The sequence below is a fragment of the Macrobrachium nipponense genome, chromosome 10 (genome assembly GCF_015104395.2).
Source record: "Macrobrachium nipponense isolate FS-2020 chromosome 10, ASM1510439v2, whole genome shotgun sequence".
Classification (NCBI taxonomy): Eukaryota; Metazoa; Arthropoda; class Malacostraca; order Decapoda; family Palaemonidae; genus Macrobrachium; species Macrobrachium nipponense.
The window spans coordinates 101717698-101740484 of NC_087204.1; the positions used below are offsets into that span (position 1 = coordinate 101717698).

General features: G+C 48.3%; 1 protein-coding gene across 4 annotated transcripts in view; it reads right to left on the reverse strand.

Annotated features, from left to right (window-relative positions):
• LOC135223822 (NADH dehydrogenase [ubiquinone] 1 alpha subcomplex assembly factor 3-like) overlaps positions 1 to 22787 on the reverse strand; it is a 51289-nt gene that overhangs the window by 27622 nt on the left and 880 nt on the right. The window contains exon 1 of one of the 4 annotated variants that reach the window (XM_064262674.1): positions 12603 to 12791. The exons of 1 other annotated variant lie outside the window; for it this stretch is intronic. The gene's annotated coding sequence lies outside the window, so the exon portion shown is untranslated. Of the gene's footprint in view, positions 1 to 12586; positions 12792 to 22787 lie in introns of those variants that run through there. 2 more of the 4 variants (XM_064262675.1, XM_064262676.1) reach the window with 2 other exon arrangements.

The following is a 22787-nucleotide window of genomic DNA, read 5'->3' on the forward strand; positions in this document are numbered from 1 at the left end:
CCTCTTATCTTCTGCACTACTATTACTCTCTTTTTTATATGTATAAGTACAACCACAATCTCCTATTCGTTCTTTCCCATTCTACGAAAGGAAAGTTGAAGTCACCAGATAGGAGAATAGTCCAGTCCTTGTGATTTCTACATATATCATCCAATTTTTCAATTATTAAGTCAAACTCTTTAGTATTAGGAGGTCTATATATTACTATGTTCATCAATTTTTCAGATTCAAATTCTACCGCTATTAGTTCACATTCTGAGTTACTATATTTCTCATATATTTTTCCTTGTTTTTTTGTCTTTCCCATATATTGCGGTTCCCCCTTGATTCCTATTTTTTCTATCTGATCTATAAGTTTTGGAACCCTTTTATTTGATCATCATTCCCAGTCTCTTGGGAATACCAGGTTTCACTTATATTCATTATATCTATTTTCTTTCATTTTGGGTTAGTTCTTCTAAGTACCCTATTTTTCTTTTTGAGTTACTCGTAACTAAACCCTGCGCATTCATCACTATGATGTTTTGCGTGTTTTCTCCTTCATTTAATACTGATAGTAATAAGGATTTTGCCCATGTCTCTTTCCTCCTTTTCTGGTATGTTGTTCTTTTTTTTTCATTTCCAGAAATTCTGACATTAAAAAATCCAACTTTTCCATAATATTTGATCTTCCTTCATCATAATTATTCATTTTGTGTCTGAATCTGCAATTTTCTCCGTTTTCTTGCAATATCCTCTTGCATAATAAATACAGTTATTATCTCTTGAGTAGAATTTCGGAGCTGATGCTTTGAAATTCTTTGCTGACGACCTCTGCATATCTCATTGGTGGTTTGCTTTTCTCTTTTACCTGATATCTTGATTTCTCTCTTTATTTGTTTCTTTCTTATTTTGGATTTTATTACTTGGTTGGTTATTTATTTTGATTATGATTCATTGGCTACAGGGTGCATATATTTGCATTTATTTTTTGTCGAACTTACATCCTTTTCCTTCTTTTAGGTTTTTACATATTTTTGGATGCAGATCTCTGCAATCATCCCCATATCCATCTAAGTATGCACATTTACCATATATTTCATAGTTTTGACATATCTTAGGATGTTTGTAGTAACATCTTTCTCCAAATCTGCAATTCCCTCTTTCAAAAGGTTGCAGATTTTGTCTTTCTTGTCTATTTTTTTTTTCCTCTTTCTCCCGTCATTGTATAGATCTGGGTAGAGCCTCTTCGGGATTTGCTTTTCTGTTGTCATAATCGTAATTTATTTCTTCGTAGGTATGCTGCTTTATTGCCTCATATGTAGTATCAATGAGTATCTCTGCATCCATACTTATCTTGTTCTTTGTTTTCCTTATTTTTTTCTGTCATTTCATTTTTGTTTACTTCTCTTCCGTTTTCCTCTTCTTCTTTTTCTTCTTCTTCTTCCTCTTCCTCTTCTTCTTCATCCTCAAACTATTTGTACATTCAATCTTGATTTAATAACATTGTCTATCCATGATAGACATGTTGAACAAAAAATCTTGTATCTTTTCTCAAATCTTGTATTACCTCAGCACACTGTGGATGGGTCGGAATGTTGCATGCAGCACATTTTTCTGATTAGGTTTTGTGGATTGACTATGCTATACCAAACCTTACACAGTTTGCATGCTTTTGGCATTCTTTTTCCTATGCATCAATTAGTATATCACAAGATTCACCTTATTCATTTTCTTTGTCGGAATAGTTGGTTTATGTATATTTTCTTTATGAGTCTCTTGACCACTTGGATTTTATTTGGAACTTCTTCAATTATTTTCAAGATGTTTTCATTAGATTTGTTCCAGTTTGAAGGATTATATCCTTCTAATATATCTATGATGCTTTTGTATCTTTTTGGTTAGGACTGTTGCTGATTTCATAGATGAGAAATGCCAGTTCCCTTCCTGCTACCTCATCGTATTGCGAATCTGCTAGACACCCAGAGTAGGGACGCATAAGCCTCGATTAGGCTCCTTTCAGGCTCTCGACGCCTGCTAGGAGAACGTAAGCGTCCGCTCTAGATACTACTTCCAGGAGTAGGCCGGGCGAACCCCTGTTTAGGTTCTTCGTAAATCTTGGAACCTGCTAGGAGAGGTGCTTGACTCCCTTGAAGAAAGCCTATCATAAGGTCTCGAGTAACTTAACGAGACTCGATCATCCAGGCGTCCTATCGAACGTTGGCGCCTTCTAGAAAAATCATCCTTAGAAGGAGAGCCTTTCTCGCTTCTATCTCTCTTAGCAGAGCGCTCTCGTTCTTTCCTACCACTTGCAGAGGAGATCCTACTCCTCGGAGATCGTTCGACAGATACGAACCGATCGTCTTCTCGCAAGAGACTTTTTCCTTACTCCTACAAGGAGAGGATCTAGCGCCTACTTCTTGCCGCTTTGCGCTATGACTCCTAGCTTCCGAGCTTCTACGAGAGAATACCATCTTCCCTGTCTCGACGAAGTTTCAAAGGAGTCGTCTACTCTAGGAGGCGAATAGGTTCTTACTGGAGAAGATCGCCTATAATACTCCTCCTTCCTAAACCGACCTCTTGACTGGAAGAGAGGCGTCCTTCCTGCTGAGGAAGGCTCCTTGCGCCTACTAGTCGAAAGCGAGACGCCTACTAAAGAAGAGAGATTCTCTTGGAGGTCCAACAGGAATCTCTTTAGTAGATGACCGAATCCCTTCTGGAGAGGATTCCGGATCCTTCATAGCCTTCTTAGGCGCAGGAGAATACTCCGGAAAAGGCTCCGGGCTGGAGTCAAGAGCGCCTTCTCCTGGAGGTTTCCAGGCTCTCTTGAGAGGGTGCGATTTGGAAGAAGAGCTCCATCCTCGTTTAGGAGAGGACAGAATCAGAGTCGGAAAAACACTTCCTTAAGAGCTTTCCTATAGCTCTCTATAGCAGCCTGGGACGAAGTCTACAGGACCTGCTGAAGGGACGCCTGACCGTTGGGGATACTCTACATCCCCCTTGCGGCTTTCGACATTCCTCCTCCCCTGGGCATGGGAGTCTGAAAGAGGTCTAGGCCTAGGAGCGATGCGGAGTCGGTCAGACGCCCCCTCCACTGCACTGGGGACACTGCACTTATCACTAGACACTTCACCCTTACCTTGGTTTATATCTCGCAATTGCTGTTGCAAATTGCGGATTGAAGCTTCCACAGCGCTCTCTCGGCAGACACATCTGCGGGTTCGCTGCTGGGAAGGAGCTGAAAACCAAAAAGGAAGATGGCGAAGCTACTGCAGGGTTTAGAAATACTATCCTGTTCCGCCGAACAGGATCTACTTGAACTTCTAGCTGAAGCTTTTCTATCCTATCCTTTTCTAACTTTCTAACATACGAAGTTAGTTCTTTCCATTGTAATTCAGTTAAGTTCTCACCTCAACATCACACGTATCCTTAACCGAACATCCCTCCCCCTACATTTTACACAAACAGTGTGAGGGTCCAAAGTAGCCTTAGGCAACCATCACCTTGCATCCCTCATTTACACATTACTCTAAACAGAGTTCCAGGTGTTAAATCGGACATAATTACTAACTAAATCCAACACAAAGCGTATGCCAACAACCAAAGAAATCAAATACTTCCCAAATAATCCTCGGCGAAGCAAGCAAGAAATTCTAAGCAGGAGCTACCAACAAAGTTTGTTGTCAGCACCGGCGACAAAGAAAACAGAAAAATTCTGTCAGAAAACGGGAATGAATGATTCTATTACCGCCACCCAGCGGCGGTAGGGGGTGATCACCTGACCTACCTGTAGCGTGTGCCGCGAGTTTTGAATTCTGTCGGACGTCAGAGACATAAGCTAAGTATATATCTGCCGGGTAAGTTGCATGTGTAAAAATCCAAAGCACACGACGAAAATAGCGGGCAGAGCGATGACGAACACGTCCTGTCACACCACGGCCGAAAGCAAAAAGTGGTTCTTCACCGCCCTGCGCGCGCGCGCGCACGACCGACAAGCAGTTAACTACCGTTCTCCCCTTGTTCGAAGCTTACGACCGTCCCAGCTGCCGCTAGTTACCTTCCTATTGTTAAAGGACCGAGGGTTTGTATTACGTATCGGAACAACTTTAAATTTGGCCATAATTTCTAACTTTGGAGAAAATACATACTTCGTAAGGAGAGTAGAAGTCTTTAGCTGCGTCTCTCACCAACAACAACTCGTGACTGATGACCATCTCCGGTGTCAGGACGCGTTATAAGTACTTTTTCGGAGGGTGTCCAGCCATGACCGTCGGTGTGTTGGCCAGTCCATGCGGTTGTTTACCCTAGGTAGCCTAACCTTCAGTCCAGCCAAGATCGTAGCCGTTAGTACAGTCATACCGTAATTTATCGTTCATTACCAATAAGCTATACCATACCGTAGCAGGTACGGACGAACCAAATTTTATCGTTCTTCCCAATATCATATGTAACGGTAGGTGACCATAATTTATCGTTCATTACCAATACTCATAATGTAACGGGTACGGTCGTACCATAATTTATCGTTCATTACCAATACTCATAACGTAGCGGGTACGGTCGTACCATAGTAATATGACAATTTGTCGAAAATTGCATTTTTCCTAACTATACAAACCTGAGGTCCTTTAACAATAGGAAGGTAACTAGCGGCAGCTGGGTGGGACGGTCGTAAGCTTCGAACAAGGGAGAACGGTAGTTAACTGCTTGTCCGATCGTCGCGCGCGAGCCCGAGAGGTGAATGAATCACTTTTGCTTTAGGCCCATGCAAAAGTTGCAGAGGGGAGGGGGGGCATGAGGTGGGACTATATGTAAAGGACCTCAGGTTTGTATAGTTAGGAAAAATGCAATTTTCGACAAATTGTCATTTGTTCCGATACGTAATACAAACCCTCTGTCCTTTAACAATAGAAGACTCCTTCTTGGTGGGAGGAATCTGAGTCTTTTTGGTGAACAGACTGGTGTTCGTCCAACCCTGGAGTGCCTCCCTGGTCGTAAGAGCAAGGGAGGGATCCAAACCTCTGTCCGATTGATCGGGGTGTGCACCGCAGGATCAATGGTCAGACCTCTGGGCCAAGTACTAAGAGAGACAAGAAGCGTATCTCTTCGTACCAGCAAGCAAGAACTTGTTCCTGTTTGCAAGAGGACAATCATAAAATGATGGGTTTGTCTCAATTTGGCATCCACTTCCTCCCCCTTGTTGGAGGAAGTGGTGGATATTTACTCCTATCCCTACTGAAAGGGATAGGATGGTGCTCTATTGAGTAGCTCACCTGCATCTCGTCCTTACCCAGCAGGTGACGACCGTGTCCCTCTACCCAAAGGTAGAGGGAAGAAAAAGATGGGAAGAGGACCAGTCACACTCTCATTCCTCATCCATTCTTACGGTCACACCAGGACTCGATGCTGTTCAGCCTGCGAGGTCTGGGTTAACTACACAACGTGTTGAGCAACCACCACGGTTTCCCAAGGAAAAAGATCCAAGGAACTGTGGGCAATATCCTGAAGGTAGAAGGAGGTGCATGCGGTCCGGTTGGACCAGGCGCCTGCCTTCATTACCTGCGCCACGGAGAAGTTCTTGCGGAACGCGAGAGAATGATGAAGAGGCGTCCACACTCATCCTGGGTGTCGAGTTCTTCAGACAGCTCCGTCGCACCTTGCACAGGACAAAGCAGCATAGCCTTCGTATCGGAGGCGGTGACGTCCATTAGGGAGGGTATTGTGAAGGACTCGAACCAAATCGTCAGTTACCGAAGGGTTCTGAGTCTTCACTACGAAGATCGGTACGAAATCGAGCGTCACAAATCCCCATCCCTTTGTGCTTGACTTCTCAAGAGAAGTCATGCAGTTACCTAAGACGAAAAGAAGGGAATAGTCGTATGACCTATCCCTCTTCTCGACTTTGGTTATGTACAGTACTCATACTGACAAGCTATTAAGACGAAGTAATGATTGCTCTGGAACAACCGAACTAAGTCCACAGCATAGTTCGTAACTGACTCGGACACTCTGACAGCTGCCGACTGACTGGTTCGGAATCAGTAGAGGCAAGTTGTCCAAGCATCCGGGTAAGTCACGTGACCTTCGCCCTTTTTTTTATTTAAAGAGTTATGCTGAGAGACCAAACAAATAAAATATTTGTTAGTCACTGATGCCGACGGCGCGGCGATGATTCTCTTAATGCATAAGCTCAAAAGGGGCAAAGTCAATTGCCTTCAAAGACCGAGGTCCCTGATGGCAAGAAATCTCATAGACGTTGAATCTCAGCTTAAGGAGAAACAACACTATGTGACGTTGAAGACGAAGTAGGCAATGAATGCAACCTAACGTCTTCCAGCTGAATCGAGAGAAGGAATCTCAAGATTCTAAACCTGTGCTTACAAATGACTGAAAACGCTAACCGCCATTTCATTGCTGTCCATTGTGCAATGAAAGCGGGGCGTTCTTTCAGTAATGAAACACGGGGAGAGCCGCTTGAAGAACTGCTTCTCATGGGCTGACATCGTTTGGAAGTAGAGCTGGCAGGTGTGGGAGTAGGCGATGTCTTTCAATACATCTGCTAATCCGGGGTGAACAATGAACAATTGTTACACCTCCGAATACAAGATATTTTGAGGACAAACTCAGATTCCGCAAAAATCATTCGCATTATCGGGATACGATGCAGCAAGAGACTATTACAGAATTCTGTTACCGTGCGGTAAACAGAACGATGAGAGTCGAATAGATATCTCTGTTTAAAATTCTCGCAATACCGAGACGATGAATACTAGCGTTTCTCAGCAGTAGATGGTCATTCATGTATGCGAGAATCCCCGTTAATCAGAGACTTAAGTCCGTGATTGTTGGGCAGAGATACGTTGTTATTCAATCAAAGCAGGTGAGAAAGACATAAACAACCGTCTATCTCAAGCGGCAGCTGATACTGAAATGCCTCGGGCAATTCAATACGCAGTAGCTGTCGCTGACTCGTCATCCTGAGTTGCAAGTAATCCTTTCCACGAAGGAATGCGTTCGGCTAGAACCACCGAGCATAAAAAGATATGCTCGAGCAATTATATTTAAGCGAACGAATTTCGGTAATATAAAAGCTAAAATGGTGTTGTTGTGACAACACCATAAGTATATAAAATTGAAACTGGAAACTCCTGGGAGGTTGCAGGCAACCCGGGCCCGGGTTGCAGTTCAATTAGAATACTTTTCGTCTAAGTCGCAATCCGTAGAATAACCAGGATATGCGCCTACCCCTCGGACCATTCAACTGCTTAGCAGAATCATGTCGCGAGGTTAATATACGTAGTATATTTTGTAGGATTCTGAACAACGATCTCCATCCTAAATTCTTTCCTTCAAGAAAACAAAAATAAGGATTGGAGATCGACCACCTTCGTTCTCTATTAAAGAGACGTAGAAGGAGAAGTCTTCCTCGAAGGAAAGCTTCAATGGTGAACAGAATACTAAGACGATAGTTCCAGCCAAACTGGATATTCCCGTCCGTTCTTCTCTATTCCAGGTTGGTCGCCTACTGTGAGATAGTCTTCTTTCAGCAGCAGTCTTCTTCCTAATGCTAGAAATTCCAGGAATTCGAGCATAGGCGAGTTCCCGATTATCGTGTAACATATCGGGGATTCTCGTCTCGCTCACTTTGGACCGTGGTCTCGCCTAAGTGTTTGGAGATCGTAAGAAACTCTAAACACTTCTGAATGCGCTAGAAATTCCGTAGAAATTCTAAGCAGTCTGCGAAACCCCCACCGAATTCGTCAAACGATATCGGCTGGTGGTCCTCTCGATTCCCGTAGAAAATCGGAAGTGGGGCAGGATCCCTCCTCAACGACCGGGGCTTACGTCAGGGTAGGACCCGAAGGTCCCCCCTGGTTATTTAGCAGTCCCCCAACGTGGGATCCTACAGAGAAATCTCTGTAGGATCCTTCCCCCCCCTTTCCCTCGTAGCCGAAGGAGAGAGACAATGGGGGAGGAATTGGATACTCGCTCGCCTTCCCTTCCCAGTGGAACTAGCAGTTGGAGAAGAGTAGGAGCAGCCATCGCCTTGCGGCGATGGCGCCTCAGAGTCTGGGAAAACGTATCGTCAGGAGAAAAACGTTTTTCCCAGAGGAGGGTTACGAACTCTCACTGTAAGTAAGGGTCTGCCGCCACTGTGAACGTCGTCTGGGTGGGGCTGATCGACAACCTGACAGGAGAGAGCCGATACAGTCCTCCGACTCATTCCAGTCCTCGTCGAGGTCGAAACCTCTCAGGAGGACCGAAGGAGTATTTAAATACGGTGTCCGAAGACACGCCGCTGTCGCAGTAGAGGAGGTGGAAGTAGCTTGATCGACCGGCCAGAACTGAGAGAGCCTTCTTGTCCGGAGACGAGAGACTCTGGTTCAAGACAGAATCGGTAAGCTCCGATCGCGGCATACCCACCGTCGGTTTGGGTTCCCTCTCGGGCCCCAAAACGACTCGAGCAGAGACATAGGCTCTGCTGGTGGGAGCGGCGATCCTTCCCCCCGGTCGTTGTGCTGACGATCAGTGCAATAACCTGGGTTAAAGTTACTCTGAATCTCGGAAGTTACAGCGTCTTGAGGAGTAGGACCCGTCCATCCCTCCAACAAGAGCAGCTCCCAGGACCCTCCTCCTTCAGAAGAAGGACCAGCAACAGATCCCTGACGGTTGCCTCCAATCACTTGCGCGTACGTCCTGGTTGGTCCTAAGACCAACCTGGCACGTGCGCGTCGTGACGGGATCGTGGAGCGGCGCATCTCTCACGATCACTCCTATATACCTAGCTCTTCCTGGCGTATGCCGAGGGGAAGTTGAAGGTATCGGAGAGACAGAACTGACGCTACCTCCCCCCCTCCCCCCCCCCTCTCCCCCTGACGGTCGCCTCCAATCACTTGCGCGTACGTCCTGGTTGGTCCTAAGACCATACGTGGCACGTGCGGCGTCGTGACGGGATCGTGAGCGGCGCACCTCTCACGATCACTCCTAGCTACCTCGCTCTTCCCGGTGTAGCCCGAGGAAGTTGAAGGTAGTGGAGAGACAGACCTGACGCTCCCCCCCCGCTCGCTGGCAGGACCAGCGTACGTGGGGGGCTGCAGCCGATCACCAACCCGCGGTGGGGATCGATATGCAGTCCTGGCCGTGCCGCTCACCTGTGGCGAGCGGCTCGACTGAGCACGTCGACCCCGGGTCCCGTGCGTCAGACGAGCTGCTGCTGGTCAACCGTATCCGCCCGAGGTCCCTGTGGGAGCGGTCGGTCAGGTGACCTGCAGAGCTCGCTTTCGCCGTGAGGGGACCGGTGAGCGTCCTCGCGGCAACGTCAAACCGCTGGTACCAAGCCGAGGATGGTACCGGTTCGGTCGAGGGGACCTGGGGGACCTCTTCCCACCCTTCCCGCCTCAACCCGTGGCCGGTCAGAGACCGTCACGTCCACCCGAGGTACCGAAGGCTGGTCGCTGCGAGAGCGGCCGCTGGCCTGGCGAGAGTCACCTGAGCGGCTCTCGACAGTCTTCTGCTCCGTGCCTCGGTCATGACCTGAGCGAACTCAGGCGTCTTAACTTTGGCTGCACGTCACAGAAGGAGATCGTACACTCGGAACTTCTCGCGGACAGAGAAAACCGAGCCGTACCTGGCTTAGCAGCAGAGCTGCCAAGACCAGGCGAGGGTGTTACCAGCGGTAGCCATACACACCCTTGGTCCCCGTCTTCTTCTTCTTCTCAGAAGAGGGGAACGGGCCCCGTTCCCGAAGGAACAGGAGGACCATCAGAAGAACCCCCCCGTCACAACCGGAATGTGACAGCCCTTCGAAGTTCCCGAAGGAGTCTTCTTAGGGGGAATAACAAAACCCGGCCTTACCAGCTGGTCGCTGCGAGAGCGGCCGCTGGCCTGGCGAGAAGTCCACCTAGCGGTTCTCGCCAGCCTTCTGCTCCGTGCCGTGGTCTTGGCGCCGAGCGACTCTGGCGCCGAAACTTTGGCTGCACGGTCTCCCGAGGGAGAGCGTACACTCGGGATCTCCCGCGAACGAGAGACCGAGCCGGAACCTGGCGTAGCGGCATCGCCGCTAGCACCAGGCGAGGAAGAGGAAGTACCAGAGCTAACCGATACTCCTCTGGTCCCCCGTCTATCGCTTCCTTACGGTTAAGGGGAGACGGGCCCCCCCGCTCCCGCCCAGGAAAGCAGGAGGACCAGCAGAAGGGACCCCCCGTCCCACCGAGGTGGGACGGGCCCTTAGAAGTTCCCGAAGGAGACTTCTTAGGGGGGGGAGGCAGCCTTCTTCTTCTTCGGCTTATGGGCCTTAGAAGTCGAAGGGGAAGAGGCAGCAACAGACGAAGATGGACAACCTTCCTCTTCTTCGTCAGCTCACGCAGGACAGTCGTCAGGTCCTCCATCCAGGCCGGAGTCGGGCCTATTGCCGAAGCAACAACGGCCCGACTGCACCTGTCCGGAAGGACCTGGGACTGGGGAAGACACACCATGGGCAGGACCAGCATGGACAGCCATGAAACCCAGGAGCGACAGGAACAGCAACCAGCTCCAGGAGCGGCAGGAACAGCGGCAGCGGTAAACACAGAAGGGACAAGCCAAGCCCAGTATTCGGGAAACCACATCAGCGACAGGTACGGCAGGCCCAGCCATCGCCTCGTAGAATCATCGGCAGCCAGCGTGGTACTGGCGGCCTGGTCCAGGGGCGAGCTGCTGGAACAGCGGAAGTCTGGGGCAGGCAACACGAAGAAACACAGGCGGGCGGGCGGCATACCCCTCCTCGGTACCGCGGCGACCGGCCCTAGAAGCGGCAGACGGCGTCACCGACACAGCATGGGGAGTGTAGACCAGCGGGGGAAGCAGCATAAGCGGAACCGTGAAGGTTGTAGTGGAGACCACTCCAAGGTCACCGCCCCAGACCTCGCTAGACTCTGCAGCAGATCGTGGATGCTAGGCACGCCCTGCAGCCGCAGTGGTCCATACCTGTCCAAGGTCGTCTCCCACGGCTGTAGCACCTGCGGTAGCACAGACAGATTAGTAAGAGGGGTTCCCTCACGCACGGGGGGGGAGACATGCCCCCACCCCGAACGGAAGGAAGACCCCAAAACAAATACGAGGAAGCTGAGCGGGGGGGCAGGAAAGAAGACGAAGAATCGGATACCAAGGGAGTCGCGGGAGAGCTTTCGCGACTTCCTGCAGACCTTCGCTTCCCCTACCCCCGCACAGCAGTGAAAAGTTAATATGAAAATGAAACAGAATACTGCACTTGCGATTCACTTCATAGAACTTAAAGAGGGACAAAAATCAATTCCCGGTAAGAGCGGAAACTTGATCCATAATAATATGATGCTATCATAAATATATATGAAAATGAACATACTGCACTTGCTATTTTCACTTTCACAGCAATAAATCGTAAGGATTAATTCCCGGGTAAGAAGAGCGGAAATTGATCCAAAATTAAATTTGATGCAATTAATAAATGAAAATGAAAAGAAAACTGCATTGCGAATCCACTTTCATTGCATTCTATTCATACACAATAAGAGGCTCTTGCCGAGCGCAATCAAGCTCTCGGCAACGAAACGCACAGGGCAAAAATATAATGAAAAAGAGTACTTACATCTTTCAATTACACACTTTCGCCCAAAATACATGACTCGGCGCGAGTGCGCCCGCCCTCGGCACCGAGACATAATTCAAGGGTTCAATTCATGAAAAGAGCGGAAATCGCCGTCTCTACGGCGATAGCTCCATGTTGATTCATAATTAAGTAATGAAAATGAAAACAGTGTACTTACAGTTTCATTTTCAAGTCAAACCAAACCATTAGTAGAAAACACAATATAAACAAAGCATACGACGATGAAGCGGGCAGAGAGCGATGACGAACACGTCCTTCACACCCGCGGCCGAAAGCAAAAGTGATTCTTCACCTCTCGGGCGCGCGCACGATCGGACAAGCAGTTAACTACCGTTCTCCCCTTGTTCGAAGCTTACGACCGTCCCAGCTGCCGCTAGTTACCTTCCTATTGTTAAAGGACCGAGGGTTTGTATTACGTATCGGAACAATTATCGTTCATTACCAATACTCATAACTAAGCGGGTACGGTCGTACCATAGTAATTTATCGTTCATTACCAATACTCATAACGTAGCGGGTACGGTCGTACCATAGTAATTTATCGTTCATTACCAATACTCATAACGTAGCAGGTACGGTCGTACCATACTAGCTAATTTATCGTTCATTACCAATACGTACTCATAACGTAGCAGGTACAGTCGTACCATAATTTATCGTTCATTACAAATACTCATAACGTAGCAGGTACGGTCGTACCATAGTTTATCGTTCATTACCAATACTACTCATAACGTAGCGGGTACGGTCGTACCATAATTTATCGTTCATTACCAATATACTCATAACGTAGCAGGTACGGTCGTACCGTAATTTATCGTTCACTGCCAATATACCATAACGTAAGGTAAATTAATGCTACACAATTCATAAAGTAACCTAGGATTATTCGTAGTGTAATTCAAAGCGTAATTAGGCTAAGTAGCTAGGGTAGTTACTAGTACTACTATAGCTAGTAGTACTACCTAGCCTACTAATTACCTGACAGGTGAGTTACCTTCGCTGGATGGGTAGACACCCTTTAGGTGACCGCTACGACGGGGTAACCCTTAAATAATGCCCAAAATTTAAAGGCAAACACATATAATGTCACATATATGGCCCCACCTAAAAAATATTAAGGTTTTACAGGAGCACTTTATAATAACTGAACACTCCGTTGAGTTACTTAACATAACCCCGACGTAGTATTAGTAGTAGTAATATGCAGCACTAATTAAGTAACAGCTCACCTCATTCCGCCTTTTGATCGCTATATTTATGAGTATAACTTTAATATTCACGCCGTTTTATAAGCTTTTTTGAGTAAATTCATCCATATTTTCCATTTCCTCTCTAAGTATTTTTTTTAACTTAAAATATTGATAATTAAGTCCTCAATGTTAAGTATTTGGCAATGTAACGCTCCCTATCTCTGTTAAGTATCGCATGTTTGTGCTTGTAACAAGGTTTAATAAGGTTTAATTTTTCTGAGGTACCTATTATAAGCATTTTTTATGAATTATTTTCTCTTTTCAATTTCAACTCTATGCAATTTTTTGAAATTAAAATATCTACTGTTAATGCTCCCGAATATCATGTTTCCTAACCACTTATTGTGCATTGGACATACCCATCATTACATATTCTACATATACATCACAATTTTATCATATTGCAATTGCAACTAGCCCAGTCTGTTCATAAATTCATCAAGTCTTATTTTGCTTCATACTGACTGAACTTAAAAGACAGTTGTAGTATCTCGAATCAACCTCAGGCCCTGGGAAAGTGCACACTCTGTTTCATTTTAAACTGCGACCTCTCCACACACATTAATTAATGTCCTTTTTTGTGTCCAAATTTCTAGTGGCAGTTTAAAACTTGTATTACGCCATCTCTGTCGTAGGCATAGACACAGCATTACAAGACGTAGGCCTAATGTTTCATTTCATCAATTTATCTTCATGTGTTGTAATTTTTGAAGTCATATTCGTCTTTTACAAGACATCTGAGCTACGTATTGTTATCTTTTACATATTTCTTTGTTATTTACCTGTTTAACTTAGTCTGAAACGTTCAATACTGGGATATTTGGGTAATTTCTACCCAAGTTTCAACAGCTGTAATATTTATTTCTCCAACATTTTTAATATATGGACATATAATTATAGTTCTTATAATTATTAGCTTCCCTTTGTCAGAAAACTTCCTGAGTAAACTTCCATCTCTCGCCTGAGTTTCACATCCCGTTGAAATGTCACGTATTGCTGACATACTGTGATGTTTTTACTCTAGAGTCAGCAGCTGATGCTAGACTTTAAGAGATTCTTCTTCTTCAATTTTTTACCATATAGATCTTCCTGCCGATGATGGAGCCTCGTTTGGTGACTTAAGACATATATTTTGTCATTCATCTCAGTGATTCTGGAGAGAGAGAGAGAGAGAGAGAGAGAGAGAGAGAGAGAGAGAGAGAGAGAGAGAGAGAGAACTTTGTAACATCAGTTTTGAAAGGTTGTCAACATGCAAACATTCCTCTTCACGCAAGCCAAATCTGTTGTTATAGATAGTTATATTATCTTGTATCTCTCTCTCTCTCTCTCTCTCTCTCTCTCTCTCTCTCTCTCTCTCTCTCTCTCTCTCTCTCTCTCTCTCTCTTTTAATTCCAGTGACGAATCATTTGAAAATACAAAATCTGCCAACACTTAGGCTTCTTTAATTAATCCTCACTAAAACTTGCAAGAGGTCTTTTAGGAGTCTGACGGGAGTGGCAACTGAAGGTTACACCCAGTAATAAAAATACACAGATTTTGTCGTATAAATTAATAGAATTATACCCCGAGTATAATTAAATCTGTGACAAAATTTTAAATAAATACAGAAAATCTTCAATTTTGATGCTAAATTGGATATAGGTTTAATGCACAGTAGGATTCAGAAGTTTAATTATTGAATAAACTGCTAAACGTTGTGAATTAGTCACAAAAACAATAAATTAGATTTTAATTGTAGTCTTAACATACACCTCCATGTTGCTCATCCTCTGTACTCTCTTTGTTGAACGAAATTCTTTAATAGGCCTATGCGTAGGCTCTTGTCTGCTAACTATAGACAGGTTTAGAGCGATACCTCTCAGCTGACCTCCATCTGTTAGTACTACTACTTTATCTCATCTATGAAATTTATAGAATACGCCATTGCTGATGAAGAGACATCACTTTAAACACAGGTTTCTTATGTATAGCAGCCATATTGTCAAAGTGATATGCACAATAATATTCCTATATATCGTCACAAGGATCACGTGACTAAAAATGTACTGCAAATACAATCTTATAAACTGTAGATGGGCCATCTACAGTCTACAAAGCCGTCTAGTAAATGTATAATCGCTATTTCAAAAGGGAAAATCATTCAGTAATTATATCTTCTTAGGATAAGTCTGAATTAACTCTATATATACGACGTGCACCAGAGGATAGGCCTAAGAAGGCGTTACCGTTCAAGTATGGGGAAGGGATTATAATCCCCTGAAAAATACTCGGGAGCAAAATTGTTTTTCTTTTATTTATATAGGTTTATTTAGAAATATGAGTAGTTTCCACGTTAGGCCTATATGCGATTTCAAGATTCCGATATCTGGCATAACCCTCCGATGACCACCTATTTAGATAACTTTTTAAGTATGGATAACCACTATATAAACCTTTTATATATAAAGGAATATATTTAAATTTGTCTAAAACGAATTATTCGCCTTTATTCGTCCGCAGGTCGCTTAAATCCGAGCGGGCAAACACACTTTCGAGGCAATGCATACGCTCCTTCGGCGTATGCAGGTTTAAATCCATTCTCGAGTATGAATAACGATAATGCAAAGCCTTTATTAGTTGATAATTAAATTTAAATGTATTAAATAGTGTAAAAACGAGTTATTAGCCCATAACTCGCTCCATCCCGAGGTGGCAAACACACTTTCGAGGGAGTGTACACTCCTTCGGCGTATGCAAGGTTTACATCACTTCTCAAGCATGAATGACGACTCTAAGTAATGATGACGGTAATATACACAAATTATATGTTAAGAGATCAATTTAAATCGTTTAAGAATTATTCATTCTCCCTTATTAGTCCATAAGTCGCTCAAATCCGAGCGAGCAAACAGACTTTCGAGGGAGTGTACGCTCCCTCGGCGTACGCGGAGTGTAAATCCCTCCCGAGGCACGGATGGCGATAATAGAAGGATTTGATTAATGAATTTAATATAATAATTGAACTTACGTCCTCTAAAAACGAATTATTCGTCCACAAAGTGCTTAAATCTAAGGGAGCAAATACTCTTTTAGGGCAGCGTACGCCCCCTCGGCGTCCGCTGGTTGTGTCCGCCGGCATCGCGTTGAGCGTTTGTATTGTTATCGTTTGTGTGTGTTGTGTTTCTTATTACCGTCATCCGTCAATTAGGCCTCCATACAGGAGGATGCCCCGACGTTCCCGCTCCACTGTGACCCTGCGGAGCGGCGTGCCCTTTTAGGAGGGCATTTCCCGGGTATTCATCGGGTATCAAAGCCGAAATACCCCTGCTTTAGGGTACGAAGTAAATAGGCCTACGTGAGAGAGGAGGTCGCACTGTTTTTGTTTTGGGTCGAGTGGTCCTCAGACCTATTTCGTCCGCTGATTCCGACGGGATTCGACGTCGTTGCGTCCTTGATACTTTTCCATAGGACTGAGAGAGGCCCTCCTCGAGGTAGGGCGAGGTATCTAGGAGGTATAAATCGGCGTTGAAGAAGACCCGCTGTTGATGCTGCTGTGAGGACGCCCCTGAGTAGACTCGCTTAGGCCTACTTGAAGTTAGAAGTCGATTCGACGTCGATCTGTAGTTTTACGTCGAGTGATTTTGGTGTTGAAATCGACGTGATTTGACGTCACGTTCTCCCCCCTCAGGCTTTGAATTGAGTAGGCCTACTGTACGTTTATAGGATTATCTTAGGCCTGCTCGAAGTGATCGACTCTGACGTCGAATCGTCGATTTGCGTCGAGTGATTCAGAGTGAAATTCAACTGATGTCACAATATAGTCTCATCTTAGGCCTAAGAACATAATCTCACTCTATATTCTTCTCAAATGTTGAATTAAGGAGGCCTACTCTACATTAGACTCTCTCAGGAGAATTGAAGCACGTCAACAGAAATTCAACGTAATATTAAACGATATTCTCATTTTAGGCCTAAAAAGGTCACGTTACGTTATATTTTCCCCACAAACTCAGATTTAAGTAGGCCTACTCCACAGTAGACTGCCTATCTTAGACCTACTTGATAATGTCAATGTCCTTCGACTGAATTCGACATAATATCACAAGATACTCTCCTTTCAGGCCTAAAAGAATTCTTCTCCGAGATATAGATAATGACGAATTAAATCTGAAAAAACTACAATTAAAGCCACCCATAGACCTACTGCCAAAGGCCTTGACACCCCTGGCTCGAATGCCCATAGGCCCATTTTGTCGACTTAAATTCGAGTGGAAGTCGATGCAATATCACAAACTATTCAACCCTTAGACTTCATTTTGACCTAAATCCTATCGCCAAGAATCCTACAGTTGAGGACAGCTGTAGGTCTACTGCCATAGTATCCGCCCCTGGCTCAAGTAAAACTGCCCGTAGGCCATACTGGAACTGTACAGTGGCCTTTTTGAAATGGTAAATGACGATAGGGCTTGTCAGTCTTCTGTAGAATCTATAAGAAAATACATTTAATAGATTCCAAGATGGTATTCTGTATTCTAGGTTTATGCTAAAATTGTAGTCGTAGGCTAATTGTCATAATTCCCAGGTGTACTAATAATTCCTGTTGTTATATAGATTAAGGCTAATGACGTATATATTCTATGTTGTTGCCAGGTATTCTAGATTGATGCTACATAAGCCTATAGTATCTAACCTGTTGTAAACTAGGCCTGTAGACTAGGCAATTTTACATATTCCAAGATATTCTAATACATTTTGTATTCTAGCTTGAGGCTAAAACAATAGGCCTACCGTAAACTAATGTGATGCAGCATAATTTATTTTGTAGAGTTATATCATTAACATTCATCTACTTTATTGGCTAATCTGACAATTTGTTCCGACACGGCATACAAACCTTCGGTCCTTTTACAATAGGAAGGTACTAGCGGCAGCTGGATAGGTCGTAAGCTTTCGAACAAGGGGTTCGGTAGGTTAACTGCTTGCCCGACAGCGCGCGCGCGCGACTGGGAGGTAAACAAATCACTTTTGCTTTCGGCCTCACAGCGAGTGGACGTGTGTGTTCGACGCTCTCTGCCCGCTTCTCGTCGTTTGCTTTCATGAGTATTTGGTTGTGTTTGTGTGTGAACATTTGTAAGTACAATCATTTCCTCTCTTATTTCTTCAATTTTGAATTGATCAATAATGGAAATCTCCCACGCCTCGCTACCCCACGGAGACTATGCCGGGTACCGAAGGGCGTAAATGCGGAAGAAGTTCCGATCTTTCCCGGAGATAGACCCTCATATTTTGTGTGCTCGGCGGTCGGGGCGCGAATGCACCCGAGCCGAGCCTTGTGATGTGTGTAATGATTGGTCGGAGGCGCAGTGGACTTTGTATGAGGGCAGGAAGAAGCGAAGGCCTGCAAAGGAGTCGTCGGAAAGCTCTCCCGCGACTCCTTTGGTGACGGACACTTCGTCTTCTTTCCTGCCGCCCGCTCAACTTCCATGTCTCGCGCCGTTCCCCTTCGGGGGGGGTGTCTAGGTCCTTCTCTTCTCCTGACTTGTCTATTGTGGAGGAGGGCGCTAGATACCCTGACGTCGGAGTTGTACTCTGGGTCCTCTATCCGTTCGTCTTCGCGCGAGCGGGTAGAGGATCCCCCTAATCACCCGACTTTTGCCTCCTCAGGTGCGGTTGCCGCGAAGGATGACCTCGGACAGGTGTGGGCATCGTTGGGGTTGCAGGGCGTGCCGAGTGTCCAGGGGCTGCTCTACCATCTCGCTGGCGCCGTGGCGGTCACCCATGCAACGGTCTCGACCACCACCACGACCCTTACAACACCCGGCTACGCTTCACCTCCTCACCTGGTGTACACCCCACACGCGGTCTCTGTGACACCCACTACATCGGTGCAGGGGCCAGTCGCCGTAACTCGGGGGAGTGTGATGCCGCCACCTGGGTTTGCCGTGCTGCCGCGACCGGACTTCGTGTGCCCGAAGAGATCGCCCCTGGACCCTCCCACCGGTTACATAGGATGTCTGTGCCGCTGGTTCGACCACCTGTACCTGCCCACAAGTCTGAGGCGGGACAGTCTGCCGTACCTGCCCGTGACTACCGCCCTGCTGTACCTGTACCTGCTCCTGCTGTCTCGTCTGCCGTTCCCGTGATGTTTCGACACCTGCTGATGTTGTTCCTGTTTCCTGCGCCGCTGCTCCCGATGCGGGTCTGTTCGGACAGGTACGTCCGGGCCCTGTTGCTTCGGCAACAGCAACCCCCGGCTCCGTCCTGGATGACAGATCTGACGTCGGTCCTGAGGAGGTTGACGAAGAAAAGAAGAAAGGAGGAAGGGGGTGTCGTCGTCGTCTTCATCGTCTTCTTCGTCGTCGTCGTCGTCTGCCGCCTCTTTCCCCTTCTTCTTCTAAGGCTCCCCCGCCGAAGAAGAAGAAGGAAGTCGCCTCCCCCCCCCCTAAGAAGTCTCCTTCGGGAACTTCTAAGGGCCCGTCTCGCTCTGGTGAGAGCGGGGGGTTCTTCCGCTGGTCGCCCTGCTCCTTCGGGAGCAGGACCCGTCTCTTCTCCCGCAAGGAAGAAGACTACGGGGACCAGAGGGGTGCCGGCTAACACCGGCACTTCCTCACTGCTGTCAGTGGTTCGGCCACAGCAGCAGGGTCCGGCTCGGCCGGCCGCTCGTTCGCGAGAGTACCGAGTGTACGGTCGCCTACCAGCGACCGTGCAGCCAGGAACCAGACCTCTGAGTCCGCTCAGCGTCAGGTTCACGGCACGGAGCGGAAGACTGGTGACAGCCGCTCACGCGGACTCTCTACCAGGCCAGCTCTCGCTCTCGCGGCGAGCAGCTGGCTACCCGGGCGGACGTGACGGTCCATGACCGGCCACGGGCTGAGGCTGGGAAGAGGTCCCCCCGTTCGCCGGCACCGGCCACGGCTGGTACCAGCGAACTGACGCACCGTGAGGATACGCACCGATCTCACCGTGACAGTGGAGCTCGCCGGTCGCCTGACCGTCGCTCTCAGAGAGCGATCGGGTACGGCGACCAGCACCAGCTCCTCTGACACACGAGACCTGCCGGGGCCGCTGTTCTCGGTCCAGCCGTTCTCACACAGCGAGACTGGCTCGACTAGGTCTGGCAGCTCGATCGCCACCGGGCGGCGGGTTGGCGATCGCCTGCAGTCCTCCACAAGCCCACTGGTTCTACCAGCGAGCGAGGAGAGAGCGTCAGGTCTTCCTCTCCCATACCTTCAACCTCCTCGGGTTTACACCGGTGGAGGGGCGAGGTATTGAGGGAGTGATCGTGAGGGGTGCGCCCCTCAGGATCACGCCACCGTGTCGTACGCACCAGGCTCGGTTCTCGGACCAGACAGGTCGTACGCACAGGTGGTTGGAGGAGACCGAGAGGGGGCTGTCGCTGCTCCTCTCCTTGAGGAGGAGGGTCTCGGGAGGTGCTCCTGTTTGAGGGACTGGACGGTCCAAACTCCGCAGGATGCAGTCACGCCTGAGATCCAGAGGAACTTTGCCGAGGTTATTGCGCGATTCGTCAGCACAACGACCTCGGGGAAGGATCGCCGCTCCCACCATCCGAGCCCACGTCGGCTCGAGTCGTTCTGGCCCGAAGAGGGAACCCAGACCGACGGTGGGTTTGCCGCGTTCGGAGCTTGCGGACTCAGTGCTGGACCAGGTTGAATCGCTTGTCTCCGGACAAGACGGTTTCGCTCAACGTCTGGCAGGTCGAGCAAGCTGCTTCCACTCCTCTGCTACGACAGCGGCGGTTTACGTGCCATCTGAGGACCCGATGCCGCCCAAACAGGTAAACCGGAGTTAGCTAGCTGACTCCGGGTGTGTCTCTGCAACAGCTCCTGTCCGAGAACCTGTGGTTCTCGCAGCAAGAGGCACTCGGCCTGGAATCTACCGCCATGGCAGCTTTCCAGGCCGTCTCCTGGCTAGATCTGTGGTCCCTCACAGTATCTAAGGTCGCAGCCAACTCCGGGGGAATTTCTCCCGAAGATGACTCGGCCTTCAGGAGACTCTGCCAGTCTGGGGAAGAGCCATCTCCTTCCTTGCCCACCAGACGGTGAACCTGTGGGCCAACCTGGTTCTCCGACGAAGGGACGCTGTCCTTACTCGGGTTTCCAGGGCGGCCGGGCGTGAAGCGGCGTTGGGACTTCGAAACGGAACCTCTACGGAGTTCCACGTCTCTCTTCCCAGGAGAGATGGTGGACGCTGCGGTGGACAGACGGCGCACTGACGACAGTGACCGTCTGGTTCACCAGGCAGTCTCGAAAGGCTTCTGGGCAGCCTCGGACTGCGGCCAAGTCTAAGAGCTCGGCTAGCGCTTCCTCGGCGGCTAAGACGGTTGCTGCGTCGAAGCCCCGGGGAATGACTCTGTCTTCTTCGACTTCTGGCAAGGGGAGCCGTAACCAGCCCTCCTCCCAGCCCTCCTCATCCCGTGGAGGCTCTGGGAAAGAAGTCGAAGAAAGGGGGGAAACGCTAGGGACGGCGTTCCCCCTCACCTGCTGCCGGAAGTGTGTGCCTGGCCAGCCATTGGGCAACGTGGCAGCGCTACGGCGCCGAGACCTGGATTGTAGATGTCCTTCGGAGGGATATCTATTACCCTTCGAATCTCGGCCACCCCTCACCTCCAACCCGGTCCAACAGCAGTCGTACGTTCCAGGGTCATCGAAGGACGTAGCACTGAGACAGGAGATAAAGACCATGCTGAGCAAGAGAGCTGTAGAGATCGTCACGGATCAGTCCACCGGGGCTTTTACAGTCGACCTCTTCCTGGTGGAAAAGTCTACGGGAGGCTGGCGCCCGGTGATAGATCTCTCTCCCCTGAAACCGTTTGTTCGCCAAGTACCCGGTTCCACGATGGAGACGGCACGCTCAGTGCTCGACTCCATCAGGGAGAACGATTTCATGCTTTCAGTGGACTTGAAGGATGCGTATTTTCAAATACCCATTCATCATCCTCCAGAAAGTACCTCCGCTTCATCCTCGACGGGACGGTGTACCAGTTCAGGGCACTGTGCTTCGGTCTCTCAACCGCCCCACAGGTGTTCACGCGAGTGTTCACTCTGGTGTCTGCTTGCCCATTCGCACGGGATACCGTCTGATGAGGTATCTCGACGATTGGTTAGTCCTGGCGAGCTCCCGCTCGCAGTTGCTACAGGACACGGGATCGACTGCTCGAGTTCTGCCACGATCTGGGGATCGTGGTGAACTTCGAGAAGTCCGATCTCGAGCCCCAAGCAGAGGATGAAGTACCTGGGTATGCTGATCGACACGGTAGCAGGGCGAGTCTTCCCCGCAGACTCGCGGATCAGCAGATTCAGGGAGGCAGCCAACCAGTTCCTGTCTCGGCAGAACAGGTAGCTCAGCGATGGCAAGTCGTGATCGGACACCTGTCGTCGCTCGAGAAGTTAGTCCCTCACGGGCGTCTTCACCTGCGGTCTCTTCAGTGGAGACTAAAGGAGAGTTGGTCGCAGGCGACGGATCCCCCAAGCTTTCCAGTGTCACTGACACAGGAGGTGAGGCAGGACCTAGCCTGGTGGGCTGGACGACAGGAACCTCTTAAGAGGAGTGCCTCTGCGCACTCCCCCCCCGGACATGCAGCTGTTCTCAGACGCATCGACCGAGGGATGGGGCGCACACCTGGAGGAGTTTGCTGACTTCAGGAGTGTGGGACGAGAACGACAAGCACCTTCACATCAATGTACTGGAACTCAAGGCAGCGTTTCTCGCTCTCCAAGAGTTTTCAGGACCGCTTGATGGGACACTCAGTGGTGTTGATGTGCGACAACACCACGGTGGTGGCTTACGTCAACAAACAGGGGGGACCTAGTGTCTCTCCCGTTGTACCAGTTGACTCGGCAGGTGCACGAGTGGGCTCAGGCACACTCAATAGAGCTGTCGGCACGCTACATTCCAGGAAGAGGAATGTAGTAGCAGACACGCTCAGCCGT